Source organism: Pan troglodytes, chromosome 4, assembly GCF_028858775.2.
Source record: "Pan troglodytes isolate AG18354 chromosome 4, NHGRI_mPanTro3-v2.0_pri, whole genome shotgun sequence".
NCBI lineage: Eukaryota > Metazoa > Chordata > Mammalia > Primates > Hominidae > Pan > Pan troglodytes.
In genome coordinates, this window is record NC_072402.2 from 142,538,570 (window position 1) to 142,558,258 (window position 19,689).

Below are 19,689 nucleotides of genomic sequence, written 5' to 3' on the forward strand. Positions count from 1 at the left end.
CCATTTACATTTAAAGTTAATATTGTTATGTGTGAATTTGATCCTGTCATTATGATGTTAGCTGGTGATTTTGCTCGTTAGTTGATGCAGTTTCTTCCTAGTCTCGATGGTCTTTACATTTTGGCATGATTTTGCAGCGGCTGGTACCGGTTGTTCCTTTCCATGTTTAGCGCTTCCTTCAGGAGCTCTTTTAGGGCAGGCCTGGTGGTGACAAAATCGGTCAGCATTTTCTTGTCTGTAAAGTATTTTATTTCTCCTTCACTTATGAAGCTTAGTTTGGCTGGATATGAAATTCTGGGTTGAAAATTCTTTTCTTTAAGAATGTTGAATATTGGCCCCCACTCTCTTCTGGCTTGTAGGGTTTCTGCCGAGAGATCCGCTGTTAGTCTGATGGGCTTCCCTTTGAGGGTAACCCGACCTTTCTGTCTGGCTGCCCTTAACATTTTTTCCTTCATTTCAACTTTGGTGAATCTGACAATTATGTGTCTTGGAGTTGCTCTTCTCGAGGAGTATCTTTGTGGCGTTCTCTGTATTTCCTGAATCTGAACGTTGGCCTGCCTTGCTAGATTGGGGAAGTTCTCCTGGATAATATCCTGCAGAGTGTTTTCCAACTTGGTTTCATTCTCCGCATCACTTTCAGGTACACCAATCAGACGTAGATTTGGTCTTTTCACATAGTCCCATATTTCTTGGAGGCTTTGCTCATTTCTTTTTATTCTTTTTTCTCTAGACTTCCCTTCTTGCTTAGTTTCATTCATTTCATCTTCCATTGCTGATACCCTTTCTTCCAGTTGATCGCATCGGCTCCTGAGGCTTCTGCATTCTTCACGTAGTTCTCGAGCCTTGGTTTTCAGCTCCATCAGCTCCTTTAAGCACTTCTCTGTATTGGTTATTCTAGTTATACATTCTTCTAAATTTTTTTCAAAGTTTTCAACTTCTTTGCCTTTGGTTTGAATGTCCTCCCGTAGCTCAGAGTAATTTGATCGTCTGAAGCCTTCTTCTCTCAGCTCGTCAAAATCATTCTCCATCCAGCTTTGTTCCGTTGCTGGTGAGGAACTGCGTTCCTTTGGAGGAGGAGAGGCGCTCTGCATTTTAGAGTTTCCTGTTTTTCTGTTCTGTTTTTTCCCCATCTTTGTGGTTTTATCTACTTTTGGTCTTTGATGATGGTGATGTGCAGATGGGTTTTCGGTGTGGATGTCCTTTCTGTTTGTTAGTTTTCCTTCTAACAGACAGGACCCTCAGCTGCAGGTCTGTTGGAATACCCTGCCATGTGAGGTGTCAGTGTGCCCCTGCTGGGGGGTGCCTCCCAGTTAGGCTGCTCGGGGGTCAGGGGTCAGGGACCCACTTGAGGAGGCAGTCTGCCCGTTCTCAGATCTCCAGCTGCGTGCTGGGAGAACCACTGCTCTCCTCAAAGCTGTCAGACAGGGACATTTAAGTCTGCAGAGGTTACTGCTGTCTTTTTGTTTGTCTGTGCCCTGCCCCCAGAGGTGGAGCCTACAGAGGCAGGCAGGCCTCCTTGAGCTGTGGTGGGCTCCACCCAGTTCGAGCTTCCCGGCTGCTTTGTTTACCTAAGCAAGCCTGGGCAATGGTGGGCGCCCCTCCCCCAGCCTCGCTGCCGCCTTGCAGTTTGATCTCAGACTGCTGTGCTAGCAATCAGCGAGATTCCGAGGGCGTAGGACCCTCCGAGCCAGGTGTGGGATATAGTCTCGTGGTGCGCCGTTTTTTAAGCCGGTCTGAAACGCGCAATATTCGGGTGGGAGTGACCCGAGTTTTCCAGGTGCGTCCGTCACCCCTTTCTTTGACTTGGAAAGGGAACTCCCTGACCCCTTGCGCTTCCCAGGTGAGGCAATGCCTTGCCCTGCTTCGGCTCGCGCACGGTGCGCGCACCCACTGGCCTGCGCCCACTGTCTGGCACTCCCTAGTGAGATGAACCCGGTACCTCAGATGGAAATGCAGAAATCACCCGTCTTCTGCGTCGCTCACGCTGGGAGCTGTAGACCGGAGCTGTTCCTATTCGGCCATCTTGGCTCCTCCCCTCCATTCATTTGTTGATGTACATTTAGGTCGATTCTATATCTTGGGTATTGTAAATAGTGCTCCAATAAAAATGGGGTGTAGACATCTCTTCAAAATATTGATTTCATTTTCTTTGGATATACACCCACTTCACTCTGGAGATTTTAGGGAGGAAAAATTTAAAAATAACAATAAATAATTTTGGAAATCTTCACTCCTATTTTGAACTACTGGGATTTGGAATCTAGGTACTTTTACTGAATGCATGGAGACAAGGAGACAAAGAGACAAAAGTTTTCTTTTAGAGTACAATTTCTTAACTACTAGAAAAAATCATAAGGGAAAAGCTTCATGACATTGCTCTAGGTAAGGATTTTTTTTTTATAAGACTTTAAAAGCATAGGCAAAAAAAAGTAAAAAATGGACAAATGGAATTATATCAAGCTGAAAGGCTTCTGCACAACAAAGAAAACAATCAATATAGTGAAGAAACAACCTACAGTATTTGCAAACTATATATCTGATAAGAGGCTGATATCCCAAGTATATACATAACACAAAAACCTCAATAGCAAATAGATGGATAACCTGATAATAAAATGAGCAATAGACCTGAATAGACATTTTTCAGAGAAGACATAAAAATGGCCAATAGGTAAATGAAAAAAGTTCAACATGACTAATCATCAGGGAAATGCAAATCAAAACCAAAATGAGATATCATCTCATTCCATTTAGAATGGCTATTATCAAAAAGACAAAAGTTAATAAATGCTGGCAAGGATGTGGAGAAAAGAGAATCCTTACACAGTTTGGTAGGAATGTAAGTGAGTACAGACATTATGGAAAACCATATAGAGGTTTCTCAAGAAATTAAAAATAGAACTACCATACAAAAACACTGTTCTAATTAAAAGTGAAAAAGCTCAATATCACTGATCATTAAAGAAATGTAAGTCAAAACCACAATGAGATACCATCTTACACCTCTCAAAATGGCTATTAAAATTGAGGAGGAGGGACTCCTCCTTAACTCATACTATGAGTACAGCATCACCTTGATTCCAAAACCTAGCAGAGATACAACAACAATAACAAAAAAATTTCAGGCCAGTAACCTTGATGAACATCAATGCAAAAATTCTCAACAAACTACTGGCAAACTGAATCCAGCACCACATCATAAAGTTTATCCACCATGATCAAATAGGCTTTATCCCTGTGATGCAAGGTTGGTCCAACATATGCAAATCAATAAATGTGATTCATCACACAAACAGAACTAAAGACAAACCACATGCTTACCTCATAGATGCAGAAAAGGCTCTCAATAAAATTCAACATCTATTCATGTTAAAAACTCAATAAACTAGGTTTTGAAGAAAAATATCTCAAAATAATAGCAGCCATACATGACAAACTCAAAGTCAACATTATCATGAGTGGGCAAAGGCTGGAAGCATTCTCCTTGAAAAGTGGTGCAAGACAAGGATGCTCTCTCTCACCACTCCTATTCAACATAGTATTGGAAGTGCTGGCCAGGGCAATCAGGTAATCAAAGGAAATAAAGGGCATCCAAAAAGGAAAAGAGGAAGTTAAAATATCCATTTGCAGATGACGTGATCCTGTATCTAGAAAACCCCATAGTCTCAGCCTAAAGGCTTCTTGAGCTGATAAACAACATCAGCAAAGTCTCAGGATACAAAATCAATGTACAAAAATCACTAGCATTTCTATATGACAACAACAGTCAAGCCGAGAGCCAGATTAGGAACAAACTGCCATTTACAAATGCCACAAAAAAATAAAATACCTAGGAATACAGCTAACTAGGGAGATGAAAGATATCTCCAAGGAAAATGACAAAGCACTGCTCAAAGAAATCAGAGATGAAACAAACAATAGAAAAAACATTCCATAATCATGGATGGGGATAATCAATAACATTAAAATGGCCATACTGCCCAAAATAATTTCTAGGTTCAATGCTATTTATATTAAACTACCACTGACATTTCTTTGCAGAACTAGAAAAAAACTATTTTAAAACTCATATGGAACCAAAAAAAGAGCCCAAATAGTCAAGGCAATCCTAAGAAAAAAAAAAAATCAAACAAATAAAAAAAAAATGGTGGAGGCCTCACACTACTCAACTTTGAACAATACTAGGGGGCTACAGCAACCAAAACAGCAGGGTACTTGTACAAAACAGACACACAGGCCAATGGAAAAGAATAGAGAACCAGAAACAATACTGCACACCTACAACTATCTGATCTTTGACAAACCTGACAAAAACAAGCAATGGGGGAAGGATTCCCTGTTTAATAAATGGTGCTGGGATAACTGGCTAGGCATATAGAGGAGATTAAAACTGTATCCCTTCTTTACACCATATACAAAAATTAACTCAAGATGGATTAAAGACTTAAATGTAAAACCCAAACCATCAAAACCCTGGAAGACAACCTAAGCAATACCATTCAGGACACAGGCATGGGCAAAGATTTCAAGATGAAGGTGCCAAAAACAATTTTAGCAAAAACAAAAATGGGCAAATGGGATCTAATTAAACTAAAGAGCTTCTGCATAACAAAACAATCAACAGAATAAACAGCCTACAGAATGGGAGAAAACTTTTGCAAACTATGCATCTGACAAAGGTCTAATACCTAATATCTATAAGGAACTTAAACAAATTTACAAGAAAAATATCAACAACCACACGAAAAAGTGGGCAAAGGACATGAACAGGCACTTTTCCAAAAAGGACATACACACAGCCAACAAGCAAATGAAAAAAAGCTCAACGTCACTGATCATTAGAGAAATGCAGATCAAAACCACAGTGAGATATCATGTCACACCAGTCAGAATTGCTATTATTAAAAAGTCAAAAAATTACAGATGCTGGGCCAGGAATGGTGGCTCACGCCTGTAATCCCAGCACTTTGGGAGGCCGAGGTGGGTGAATCACGAGGTTGGGAGATCAAGACCATCCTGGACAACATGGTGAAACCCTGTCTCTACTAAAAATACAAAAAATTAGCTGGGCACAGCAGTGCGCACCTGTATTCCCAGCTACTTGGGAGGCTGAGGCAGGAGAATTGCCTGAACCCCGGAGGCAGAGGAAGCAGCAAGCTGAAATTGCACCACTGCACTCCAGCCTGGGTGACAGAGCGAGACTCCATCTCAAAATAAATAAATAAATAAATAAATAAATAAATAAATAAATAAATAAAATAACAGAAGCTGGTGAGGTTGTGGAGGAAAAGAAATGCTTACACATTGTTGGTGGAAGTGTAAATTAACTCAACCGTTGTAGAAGACAGTGGGACAATACCTCAAAAACATAATGACAGAAATACCATTTGATCTAGCAATATTATTACTGGGTATATACCCAAAGGAATATAAATCATTACATTATAAGGATACATGCATGTGTATGTTTATTCCAACATTATTCACAATAGCAAAGACATAGATCTACCGAAATGTCCATCAATGACAGACTGGATAAATAAAATGTGGTATATATAAACCATGGAATACAATACAGCCATTAAATAAAAAAAGGAGATCATATTCGTTGCAGGGACATGGACGGAGCTGGAGGCCATTATCCTTAGCAAACGAACACAGGAAATCGACAGTGGAGTGTGGGAGCAGGGAGAGGATCAGAAAAAAATAAATATTGGGTACTAGGCTTAGTAGATGGGTGACGAAATAACCTGTACAACAAAGCCCTATGACACGAGTTTACCTATATAACAAACCTGCACATGGACCTTTGAACTAAAAAAAAAAAAAAGTTTAGAAAAAAATCCAAAACCTTACCCCCCAAAAAAATAGTTTCAAATATTTTCCATTACACTAGTAGTATACTGTGAATTTACTGGTGGTAGTAATTTTCTGAAAGGGCAAGGTCGGTTTCAACAGAGAAAACAAACAGTTCGCCCTTTCTTCAGAATTTTGTACATGCAACAAAAGAAAGGTACCTGAAAAAATGAAGGCACTAGAATTTTTAAAAATAAAAAAAATTGTCTTCTTGTGGGACAGAGGTACCCTTTTTCACTAACTTTCCTACCAGACTGAGAAAATTACCAAAGAAGTTTCTAATATAGCTGGGATAAATTATTGGGCATTTTAGAGTTATGGTTATCTCAGAGCAGGTCTGTGCCCTAGGAGTGAGCAGTGGAGATAGTTAATCTACTCATTTCTTGTGCGTAGATAACATTCCAGAAGCTAATCATGCCCTCAGCTGTCACCTGTAGGAAAGAGATAGACTATCTCCACTACATTTGTATTCAGCCTCCTAGGCTGTTTAAATTTTTTTTTTAAGTTAAAGGCATTCCCTATTCTATAGAAAATTATGTTTACAGTAAAGCAGAGGATTTAATGCTGCTCATTTTCTCCTAAAGACCCCCAGAAATAGTCTTTTTGCCACCACTATGGCAATCAGTTCATGCATTTTATGAGCAAATGCAATGCTCTGGTTTTGCAGAATCAGAAAATCCAGACATTTTCTCTGATGAAACATGGACAGTGAGGACAGTGTAAGTGCAAACTCTGGATTCAGAATTCAGAACCCGGCCCCATCGGCTTACCTGCTGTGGGATCTTGGGAAAGTTCTTTAATCTTGCACTCTTTCTCTTCATCATAAAATTGGGATAATAAGAGCATCTATTTCATAAGATTGTTTTAAGGGTTAAATGAGTTTAGAAGCACTTAGAGTAGTAAATAACAAACAGTATGTTTTCTCAAAACATGAAACATTATTTTCACAAACATTCATGTCCACTAATACATAGCATTTTAACGAGTAAATATACAATCATTGACTTTGCCATTTAATATCTCTATTTTATGAATTTCCTTGTAATTAGATTAACTCCGTTTGATTTATTAGTTATATTCGCCTTGTGGTATATCAGAATTAATCAGAAACAAAGTACTCAAATTGCAAAAATAATTGTGTTTCCTTTTTTAGCTCTTTTATCTATTTTATTATATATATTCTCCTTGGTTTCTTTTCAAACACACAAACAGAAATAAAGTAATCTTAATCAAGAGAGCCCTCTAGACAGTCTATCTGAAAAATGTTCCTTTTGTCCAAAATATTAGTAAATTAATAGTGCCATGACAATAAAATATTACCATAACAGTAAATAGTCAATGTAATATTTTCAGTGAGTCACTTTACCTTAATCTTGTAGAATAATATAAACTCCAGTTACAAAAAATCAAAATTTTCTCTCATTGAAGACAGAGAACTTGCCAAAAATATTATCTTAAAAACCATTGATTAGACATAAGGTAATGGGGATGTGGATAAACTTCATCTACCTGAAACATTAATCTATGAACATTTGTTCTATAGGCACACCACTTTAGTAAATTATTATACAATGTTAATTTACATAAAAAGCTGTATATTTAGTAATCGTGTGTATTTCAGAATTTGTTAGGTTTCCATCTTTATACTTTAGAAAAAGGTTACAAGTTTTCTCCTAACAGGCCAGATATAGTAGAGTTTTAGGAAGGATGCCTCAACAGAGTTTTTGAGCTGAACACTCCTGGTGAGTCAATAAGAGTACATGTTTTGTCTGTAACCCAGTTATACAGTGAGGGCATATAAAGTGGAGGACTAGGCAAATGTCTGTAAGTTTTATAAATTTAGACAAGTAATAGGTTTTCTCAACTAAAAGATTTGTCTGCAGATTACTAAAACTGTTTTTTTCAATGTTTGGATCACTTTGCCTTGTTAGTTCAGTTTACATGAGTTACATTAAATAGACTGGGATAGACTCAGCCAGATCCTATCAACCATATTAACTGGACATTGACCAGTATCAACAATTATACTGACCTCCACCACATATTTCCACTGGGTTGTGCTCTAGTAATCTAACCTAAAATAAAAATAATAAGAGCCAGACACAATACATTGTCATCTCCTTCCCCATGTATGATTTAAAAGAGAAAGAATGAGAAAATATTTAAGAATCGCACAGTTACTATAGCCAGGTATGAGGTTTAGGAGACATAAAGAATGATCCCATAAGTAGAATCTGAGGCTTTCATGCTATTTTCTCCCCCTCACAGGAAAAGATGGCACTAAAAAGATTCTATCCATTGTTCTTAAGCTATGAGTATGTTCTTAAGCTGAATCCATAAGACAGGCTGTCTCTCTCCTCTTTGTGCCCAGTGGAAGGGAACATATATTGCGTGGAAATACTGAAAGTCTCTTTGATGAGAAATTATGCCTTCTTACTCTTTCTGCTTTGTAAGCATTCATATAAATTATATATGTAAAATACCTTGTATACTGAAAATTGCTGAACGAAAGCAGTGAATATATAAAGTGAAAGACCAACAAATTCTGCCCTAAGGAAAGTAAAACAAAGGGTAAGAACATTCCTCTCACTTTTCTGGAAAAGTCTCTCCTTAGTCCATATAAGGAGTCAGTATCTGTGCTAAATACCCTTTTCTTGACCATCCCCCCTTGCCATATGCAGGCCTAGAACTGTTTATATAATTGAAAATTCCCACCTTTATACAGACAACTAGGAGTGATTCTGTTAACTTGCTTGGTCTGAATTTAGTAAGTGCTGGTGAAAAAATATTTTTTAATGTGGATCCCTTGGAACACTGGGGAATTGTAACTAGGTTTTACTTTTATATTGGGAGATGCCAATGTAACAGATTAAACATGTTAATTTACTTCTGAAGATACGCAAAACCATTGTTCACAACCACTGTCATAGTCACATTATGTACTTGCTGAGGCTTGACCAGACAGAGGAGCATAAACCAAGCTCATCCAAAGGCAAACTGGAAGAAGGGAATAGAATTGCTAAAAGACTTTTGAGTCATCTTCAGCAGCTTCTCCCTTGTGTTCAGCTGGAAGAAGTCCAAATCCTATTGCAATAAACTCACACATAAACATGAAACCCAGGCAGATGAGAAGATGCCTTTAATTCCTGAGAAGTTGTGCTGACAACTCACAATGATGCAATGCTTGGCAGCGAACTCTGAAGACATCTCTAAGTACTGGTTCTAGTTAGCCAAGGATCTTTGGCTATAAGCAACAGAAAGAGAGACAATGACACATAAGCAAAACAGTTTTATTGTTTTTTCTTATGAACTCAAACTTACTATAATGACTTGGGTATCATAAGAAATGAAACATAAAGAGGTAGGCTCAAAAAGAGTGAAATAATAGGAGGATTATATCATTTTTGAAGACATATGCTACAGGGAGTAGTTTGATTAATATACTACGTTTTGGGGCCATTGATGTTGGCATGAATTCACTGTGCTTGTTTCTGTACTTATTTCACTGAGGATTCAAAGTCTTAGAAAAGAAGAAGAGCCCAGCTAGGCTCACTTAGGTGAAATGAAAACCATTTATCCAGGGTCGGGCAAGATATCTTTTTTGGTAATCTCATCAAAACTGAAGTCAAATACTTTCGATCTTTTCAAAAGGATATCAGGGGACTTCTACTAGAACAATGGGAGTAGATAAGAAAATAAGCCAACAAAAATCCATTATAGCAACTATCTATCCGAAGTTTCCTTTGATTAATCAATGTATCTATAAGGGGTACTAAGGCTACCTAATATACTCAAATTATCCTGCAAATATTTCTTATGTATTGCTGATGGCCCAATATGCTGTTTTGCCAAATTCCTCAAACTTGGCAAGACTCAGCGCCAAACTCTGAGGACCATGCCATTTTTATTGAGGCTTGGTTTTGTCTCTGTTAGTAGAAATCCAGAGTAGACTTTACCCTAGACCATGGTCCTTAGTCCTAATGTGTGATCTGGTGTCTCACCTGGATGGCTATGGTGTTAACAAGATCTGTTTATTCGGCATGGTCCAGAACTGCATTATCTTTCAGCATTACTTTATTTGTTCTTTTATCTCTATTCTGTCCCTAACCCAATAGCAGTAACTCCCTAGTGAGCATCTAAAGTCTAGTCTCTGCCAAATAATTGCTTTTAACTTCCTTCCACAGACTTCTAGATTTGTTTTCTCTGTGAAACTACCTTCTCTTTAGTACCTTGCCCTGCAGTTTTAAGACATTTCAGCAGCCTAGAACTCTACCCTCTGCCATCTGAGCTCAGTGGGACCACCATTTTCTGCTTGTATTACATATCTGAAACATTCTAGAAACCGTTCCGATGCAGAAAGATGGGACAAAATAGGAACTTTACGAGTTTTCTATGAGTTTTCTCAGGGATTGTTGTCACGTACTGCTTGTTGTCTGGTGCCTGAAAACAGTTACTTCACATATTTTTATTTTATTATTTTTTAAATTTTAATTTAATTTTATTCATTTTTTGAGACGGAGTCTTTCTCTGCTGCCCAGGCTGGAGTGCAATGACGTGATCTCGGCTCACTGCAACCTCTGCCTCCTGGGTTCAAGCTATTCTCCTTCCTCAGCCTCCCAAGTAGTTGGGACTACAGGTGCCTATCACCATGCCTAGCTAATTTGTTTATTTTTTAGTAGAGACAAGGTTTCACCATGTTGGTCAGGCTGGTCTCGAACTCCTGACCTCAGGTGATTCACCTGCCTCAGCCTCCCAAAGTGCTGGGATTATAGGCGTGAGCCACCGTGCCCGGACCCAAATATTGTTAATGAGTTTTAGATATTGACAACAGAAAAGCTGGTCCAGTACCAATTATTCTATAGTGGCCAGAAACCCAGCAATATATAATAACATTGTAAGCTCCAAAACATAAATATTCCTTGCATATTTTAGTAACAATTTAGAAAATATTGAGAATATCATATTTCTGGAGCCCATATGTAGAGAAGATTACCCTAAAAGGCAATCAAGTTAATATGCAGAGGATTCAGAATACTGGTTAGCACAGGTGGACAAGGCAGGATTTCAACCTGCCTGGTCAGAAAACATAGGTAGATTTGAGTTATTGCCAAGATATTACCTTTTGAGTTGGATGGCAGTTTCATAGATGCTTACTGTATTATTAAAGTAGACAAACAAAAAAAGATAAATCAATAAAAATGGACCTTGTATCTATGATTGATAAAATTGCATTATGAACAAAACAGTATAACTTCTCCAATTCTCTTCTTGTGAAGGTATTTTTAAAAATTGCTTATAAACTGGACCACAGGAGTTGTCTTTTCTTTTTTTCCTAACAAAGGCAAAAACAAGACAAAAACTACTACATATAAGTTACTTTATGGGTAAATATGGGGCATTTTCTGAGAGATACTGAGATGCTCCCTGAGTAACGGGAAACTCTTGTATTCTTCCATAAAGCTGAGCCCTAAAAAAACCACTTTAGATGACTCAAAATATTTTCAGTTGTGCTCAGCATTCAGGGATGAAATTTTATGACTGTTTAAGAAAGGAGCACTATATAATAGCCTCAAATTAGAAATAACCCGACTTCTAATAAGTATTAAACTAGATAAATAATATGTAGTAGATTTATACAATGTAATGCTTGCAGCAATTAAAAATGAGCTACTACTAAATGGAACAACATAGGCAAATTCTGTAAACATAATATTGAGCAAAGCAACCAGCCACAGAAGAACACATATTAACTATATGATTCCACGTTGTGGTGGTTAATTCTGAGGGTCAACCTGATTGGGTTGATGGATACAAAGTATTAATCCTGGGTGTGTCTGTGTGGGTGTTGCCAAAAGAGATTAACATTTGAGTCTGGCACATTTGACCAATTGGAGATGTGCTTTCTGGCCCTGAGCTCTCTTTCTATTGAGCCAACTTGTCTAGAATAAAATATATGAGTCCAAACTTTTCTTGTGCTCCAAAGTGATTTATCACAGATCAGAAACTTCAGTTTGACGAATTTTTAACTGTCAAAGTGTCTGCTTTCTCTGTAGATGACATTCCATTATACCCATGCACAACAAGTCATCTTGTCAAGAGGTTAACTGAAGTCAAATCATGACTTGCTTTAATTACTTGGCCTCTAATAGAAAAGAAAGGCCCCTTGTTAGTACACAATTTGATGTCTTACTGAGTAAAGCAAGAATGTTTTTAGGGAAGATTTAAGCCAAGATGCACTTACTCAAAGATATAATACTTGGAAATAATAAGTTAACACTAGCACAGCTTCTACTACACTTTACATATCACATTAATCTGTATTTAATCAGCAGAAAAGAACCACTATACGTATTATGGAACTAAAATTAGAGCTTATGTAAATGGGGAGAGGTCTGGGCAAATGAAAATATGAGAAATCACACTTGGAGGGTTGCATAAATGGTCACTATACAGTCCAAAGCACTGCATTTGGAGAAGAAAGCCACCAGTCATGAGTACATCTGCACAGTACCAAGACCAAGGAGGCGAACTTGTAAAGAGATGTGGAAGCCTACCACCTCTGACTACCACAGCCTTCAAAAATAGTAGCTTCTGCCTCACTTTGCCTGTTGATGTCACATGACTTCCTCTCATTCGAAAATTCAAAACTGGCCTGTATGGCAAAGGGGATTCTGGAAAGTATAGTTTCTAGTCTTAATAGGAGTGATGGTTGTGATGGTTAATTTCATGTGTCAACTTGACTGAGCTAAGGGATGCCCAGATAGCTAATAAAATATTATTTCTGGGTGTGTCTCTGAGAGTGTTTCTGGAAAAAATTACCATTTAAATCAGTAGACTTAGTAGAGATCCCCCTACCAATTTGGGTGGGCATCATCTGATATATTTTTGGCCTTAACAGAACACAAAGGCAAAATGATGATTTTTTTACCCCTAATAATAATATCCCATGGAAACAAATGTCTCATTCTCATTCTCTCTCTCTCTTTCTTCCCCTCTCTGCTCTCTGCTTGAGCTGGGTCATTCATCTTCTCTTTCCCTCAGACATCAGTGTTTCTAGCTCTTGGGTCTTTGAACTTGGACTGGGACCTATATTGTTGACTTCCTGAGTTCTCAGACCACAGGTTTTCCTGGGCGTCCAGCACGCAGACAGCAAATCATAGGAGTTCTCAGTCTCCTTACTTGCATAAGACAATTTTTCATAATAAATCTATTTCCCATTGGTTCTGTATCTCTGGAGAACCTTAACTAATACAAAAAGGGTTGGTGGTGATGTTGCCATGTGGACAGCATTCATTCACCCATTCTGGTACACTGCCCTCTGTCACTTTAGCATTTTTATTTCCTTTTATTCATATTTAGGTTCTAAATAAAATGAACAATATCCTGCTTCTGCTTCATATGATGCCACTATCTCATACACAACTGTATCTTTTCCACATCAGCTGAAGACAAATTAATCTCTCCCTGAAAGAGGAAGCACTAATCTAATGGATTCTGTCCATCTTTGGAGAAACTTATTGCTCTTCCAATTGAGTTTCACTCCGGCTTTGATATTCTAATACTTAGATACTGAGATGTGGGTTGAAATGTGATTGTCACATTTACATTAGATAGTATAGGGCTGAGAGAGAGAAAAAAATAACAAATATATGCAAACATATTAATAGCAAAGAAAACAAAAAATTCACAACATGATTACAGTCCTTGTTTCTGAACTGGTCTTATGATTCATACTTATAACTTCTTTCTTCCACTTTCCACTCCATTTTTCCTTTGCCCTGAGAAAGGAACTCAGTATGCTGGTTTGATATAAATCAAATCTCTGGGAATTAAAACCACTGAAATAATAGAAAGCAAAATTGCAGAGTTAATGAGAAAAAAATTTAGAAGCTCATTCTGTTTAATAATGACAGGCATATATTAGTTTTCTATTGCTGTGTAAAAAATAACTACAAGCTTGATAATTCAGAATTATTTTCCTTAAGGCTGAAAATGTCATAGTAATGTCCTTTTCAAATCCTGTAATGAGAGAGAAAGAAACTGTTGATATTCCATGGGATATTATTAGGGGGAGAAAATCATGGGAAGCATTGTAAAGTGTTGTATTAGTTAGGATTAGGATTCTCCAGAGAAACAAAATCAAGATGTTGTATGTATGTATGTAGGTATGTATGTATATTTATTAATTTTAAGGAATTGGTTTATGTAATTATGGATGATGACAAGTTAAAAATCTGTCTTATGGGCCAACGTGTTGGGGACCCAGGAGAGCAAGTTGTGGTTCTAGTCTAACAGCAGGCAGGCTAGAGACCCAGAAGAGCTGATAGTGCAGATGAAATCTAAAGGCAGTCTGCTAGAGAATCCCCCACTTCCTTGGGGAGGCCAGTCTTTTTGTTCTAGTCAGGCCTTCACCTGATTGGTTGAAGTCTACCCACATTATGGAGTACAATCTACTTTACCCCAAGTTTATCATTTTAAAAGTCAGTTTCATCTAAAAATACCCTTCATGTTGACACATTAAAATTGACCACCACAGGCATGTCCACTACTCCTAAAAAAAGTCTTAAGAAGGAAAGTACTGTATTTCTTCTTTACAAATAAGAAACCAAAGTACAGAGAAATTAAATAGCAGTTAGTTATCTATAATAGTTAAACATAGACTTATGACATAAAATCCCTGCTGATATTTCTGAGGAAATGGAAGCAGGACTGAGATGTATTAAATACATTATCTATACCAAGTATTGTGAAGGATTTTAACTATGTTCACATTTTAATTCTCTTGACCACCTAGCAGGACAGCAATCATTATTTTTAAATTACTTATGGGAAAAGAAATGTCAAAAAGTGACTTGTGAAAAGTTCTGCAGTTGGAAAGTGGCCTTAGAGGGGACCCTTTGTGACATTTCTTTGAATAACATCTTTTTTGTTTATTTCTTTTTATTTTTTACTTGACCCATATCTCATTTACACACATTCTACTATATGAAATTCTGTTAAATATCCTTGTCACATTGTGCTTATTACTGAAAGGAATATTTCTGTTATGAGTGATCCAACCAGAAATGACTTAAGCAAATAGTGATATAATAATTTTATTACAAATAGGCACAACGCAGATAATGCTATTTAATGATGGTGCCGTTAATTTTTCTCATTTGCATTTTCCAAAATATTCTCTATCTTCTCTATAATTTTGGTCAGTCACTCATAATATGTCTGTTTGCAGATATGATGAGTCTGTTTTTTCTCATTAAAATTGGTTTCAAATACATACTTAGCAAGCAACTATCTTGAAATAGCTAGGTATGAAATTTAAGCCTTTACAAGTACCTGATTGCCTATCTAAAACACAACTTTATATGCTATTTTAAATTACAGAATTAATTTTTTTGTTTGTTTTTTTTTTTTGAGATGGAGTCTCATTCTGTTGCCTGGGCTTGAGTGCAGTGGTGAGATCTTGGCTCACTGCAACCTCCAGCTCCCTCAGCCTCCCGAGTAGTTGGGACTACAGGCACACGCCACCACCACCAGCTAATTTTTTGTATTTTTAGTAGAGACAGGGTTTAGCCATGTTGGCCAGGCTGGTCTTGAACCTCAGGTGATTCACCCACCTTGGCTGAGATTACAGGCATGATCTACTGTGCCCGGCCTAAATTATAGAATTTTTTGACAAAGATAATAGAACAATTAAATTCACTAATCAAAGAGTACTTCCAGTGAAAGTGCTCGCAGAAACACCTAATTTAAATCTAATTTATCAACCAAAACCAATTTCTATGTGTGTTTTTATTTATTAACTTACTGGGATAGCAAGTTACATTGTTTTGTAAACAAGTCAGGTGAAAGCCTTTCTGGAGTGTTTGGTCTTTATAAACTTTCTGGGTTTCATGGTCAGTTTCCTACAGGCAAGGTTTGTGTCAAGGGTAACCAGTTTGTAGGATTCCACATACGGTGTTCATGGCTTTCAAAGCTGGTTTTGAGGTTGTCTCTGTAGCTAAATCCCCAGGACACAGGAATGTCTAAATATTCACTGTTAACTTGAACACACTGCCAAAAATGAGAACATTGTATTTCAGTTTAATAGTATTTCTCTGTATTTCATTCAGTGCTTTTGAAATAAAAGCTTAAAGTTAAATCAGTATAGATGATACCTTTTCCATCAACTTACTTTATATTTCAGGACTTTTAAATGTATCTGTGTGAATATAGCAGGCAGGTTTGGGTGCTCCACCCAACATCAATTCCTAATTCCATTCTCCTGGCCATCTCCCACATAAAACCAAAAAAACCTAAAGTCACTCTCCTGGTCTACCTTGGAGGCCATTTGACTTAGTTTTGTCAAGGAAAAATCTGTGGATGTCTTCTAGTGGGGTGCAGAGATGGTCTTCTGAGGAAAATTTCATTTTTGTCATGAAAGGAGCAGTCACCACTTGTACTACTTTTTTTTTGTTCCTTCTATTCCCATCTTCCTAATTTGAATACAAGTGTGAATCTTGGATCTCTGGAAGATATCCTGAGACTTCCAGAATTAAAGAGCAACAAGCTAAATGTAGTGGAGTAAAAAGACTGAAAGAACTTTGGTCCTTGAGGGTATCATAAAACCATGAAACCAAGGCCAGGAGCTGCCTCTTTCTACCTCTAATTACATGAGAAAAAGCTATGTTACTATTTGCTTAAGTCACTTCCAGCTGGATCTCTGTTACTCAAAACTGAAAGCATTCCCTTCATGCTGTAAGTAACAATAATCATAATAATAAAAGTACTTAGAAACCTAGACTAAGGAATATAGTGTTTCCTACTATGTGACAGCAAAGGTCTAAGAGATTTAGGCTTATCAACTCATTGAATCTCCTTAACAATCCTATAGCTATTAGTATTACTAAGATACCCATTTACATCTGAGGAAAGAGAGGTACAGTATGACAGTAAAATAGGATCACCGCAAGCAAAGGTGCCAGAATATTGGACAAAGACCTAGAATGACAGCTTTTCATATTATCATGAGAGATTCACTCACTTCCCCAGAGTATGTAGGGCTATGCTGTCAATATGGTAGACCAATAAACAATATGGGCTATGAACTCAGACACATCTTGGCCTCAATCTAAGCCCTGTCACTTATTAGATGTCTGATCTTGGGTAGTATAGTAAATATCTCTAAGCCTCAGTTTACACATACTGCTGAGTATGTACCTTTTTATTTAAGACAGAGAAATAAAAGTATCCTGTAGTATTCTCCAATGTGTTTCCGAGCTAAAGTAGCTCATCCTCCTTACTGTCATCATGGCTCAGCTTTTACTGAGTACTCATTGTGAGTTAGGTACAGACTTATACACTTTATATGTAAAATGTATTCATTCCTCACATCACCCCCTCATCATATCACATCACATCAACACAGCATTATTATTTTTACCTCTTGCAAATGGGGAAAATTGTGACCACATAGCTTTTAAGTAGCAGAGCCAGGGTTCATACTGAAGTATGACTGATTCTAAAATTTATGTTTTTAGTCACTAGGCCTTTCTCTCCCCAGGAGGCACCGGAAACATAAATAACAACCATAAAATGTTTTTATTCCCTGGGGAGGGTCTGTAGGGGGAGACCAATAAGGAAATAGTATTTTCTTTTTCTTTTTCTTTTTTTTTTTTTTTGAGATAGAGTTTCACTCTTGTCACCCAGGCTGGAGTGCAATGGCGCGATCTCGACTCACTGAAACCTCCACCTCGCAGGTTCAAGCAATTCTCCTGCCTTAGCCTCCCAGGTAGCTGGGATTACAGGTGCCCACCACCATGCCCCACTAATTTTTGTTTTTAGTAGAGATGGGGTCTCGCCATGTTGGTCAGGCTGGTCTTGAACTCCTGACCTCAGGTGATCCACCTGCTTCAGCCTCCCAGAGTGCTGGGATTACAGGCATGAGCCACCGCACCCAGCCAGAAATAGTATTTTTAACACTATGATATGGTAATGCAAAAGGATTAAAAGTTACACCATTTCAATGTCTCATTTGTGTCCTGATCTCACATTTTGCTAAGAGGATATTAAAATTTGTGTGTGTGTGTGTATGTCTGTATGTGTGACCTTTCTTATGTTGTTGCTTCTTATGGTATGCTGTTCTGTGATTTTTCCTAGGCCACATTTTCTGTAGACTACTGGGTGCTGCTTTATGATGAAGATAGCATGACAGAGGACAAGTAGGCTGACATGGGTAGGAGGAAAATGAAATCCTGGTCTCCAAATAGACTCCTCCCTACCCTTTGAGAAACAGAGTCACACTGGTTGTGTCCTTGAAGAAAACAAAGGAATAATTGAGACCATTAATATTAAAGATTTTACTAGGGACATATGCTACCCTTTACAGAAACTCTGGAATGAGTATTGTTCAAGTGATTTAAATTCCCTAAAGGATCATTCTACTATGTTAGTTCAAGACTAATGAGCTGAATATGAACAGTAGGGCAATGGAAAGAAAAAAAAATGCATTCAAAGTCTATTTCCTGGATTTCAGCCCCAATCCCTTTAACTGAAACGTGACAGTTGTCATCTTTATTTTACTATGCCATTCTAACTCAGATCATGATGCCTTCATGTATTTCAACTGTGCAATTCAATCACAGAATGGAAGACTCTACTTGCAAAATTTAACAATTACTTTAAAAATCACTTGGCAATTTAAAACATTTTAGACAAATAAAAGTGAACATTATGCCCAGGCAAAATATTAATAGGAGACTGTGGAACAATCCATCTTTGCATAGCAATTTGTGAACATATGGTGATACATTCAAACAAAAGGCCACGTTCAAGGTTGAAACAGCCTTTGTGCAATGGGGCCAGGCAATAACTCATGGCATTGATTACATAAAATGTAGCTGCAGGCTTCTTTGCTGGCTTACTGTTTTGTAGGTCCGTGCTGGGTAAGTAATAAGGAAAGCTGGAAATGTGCTAAGGTTTACAAGGCAAACCATACATCTCTTGGTCATTTATTTACTCATTTTGTTAATTTGTTTTTATGATCTTATCCTGTAAGAGATAGCATGTAGTGACTTAATAGTCCACCCTAAGTGTGAGATTTGGAAACAACCTTCTTTATCAACCCAATTTATTCATTGCCAAAAGAAGGAAAACACGGATTTGGGGTAAGTTATGTCCTTCTAGTGTTGAGAATAATAGTTGAGTGTGTACAGAGCCTTTTAAAATTATTGTTAAAAACTGGTCATGGAACTGTAACTCTTTACAAACATGCCCATAATTTAATCACAACACGATAAGACTTACATCCACCGGCAAAGATATAACCGAAAAACCACCTTGTGCCAAATTAAATATAAGAAAATTAAATATAAGATACAGACTGTGGATGCTCAATTTCTTGTCTTCCATGTGCCACATTGGACGAAGAATTGTCTTGAGCTGCGCATGAAATACACTAACACTAACGATAGCTGATAAGCTAAAAAAAATCACAAAAATGTCTTATAATACTTTTTTAAATTTTATTTTATTATTATTATACTTTAAGTTTTAGGGTACATGTGCACAATGTGCAGGTTTGTTACATATGTATACATGTGCCATGTTGGTGTGCTGCACCCATTAACTCGTCATTTAGCATTAGGTATATCTCCTAATGCTATCCCTCCCCCCTCCCCCTACCCCACAACGGTTCCCGGAGTGTGATGTTCCCCTTCCTGTGTCCATGTGTTCTCATTGTTCACTTGCCACCTATGAGTGAGAACATGAGGTGTTTGGTTTTTTGTCCTTGCAATAGTTTGCTGAGAATGATGGTTTCCAGCTTCATCCATGTCCCTACAAAGGACATGAACTCTT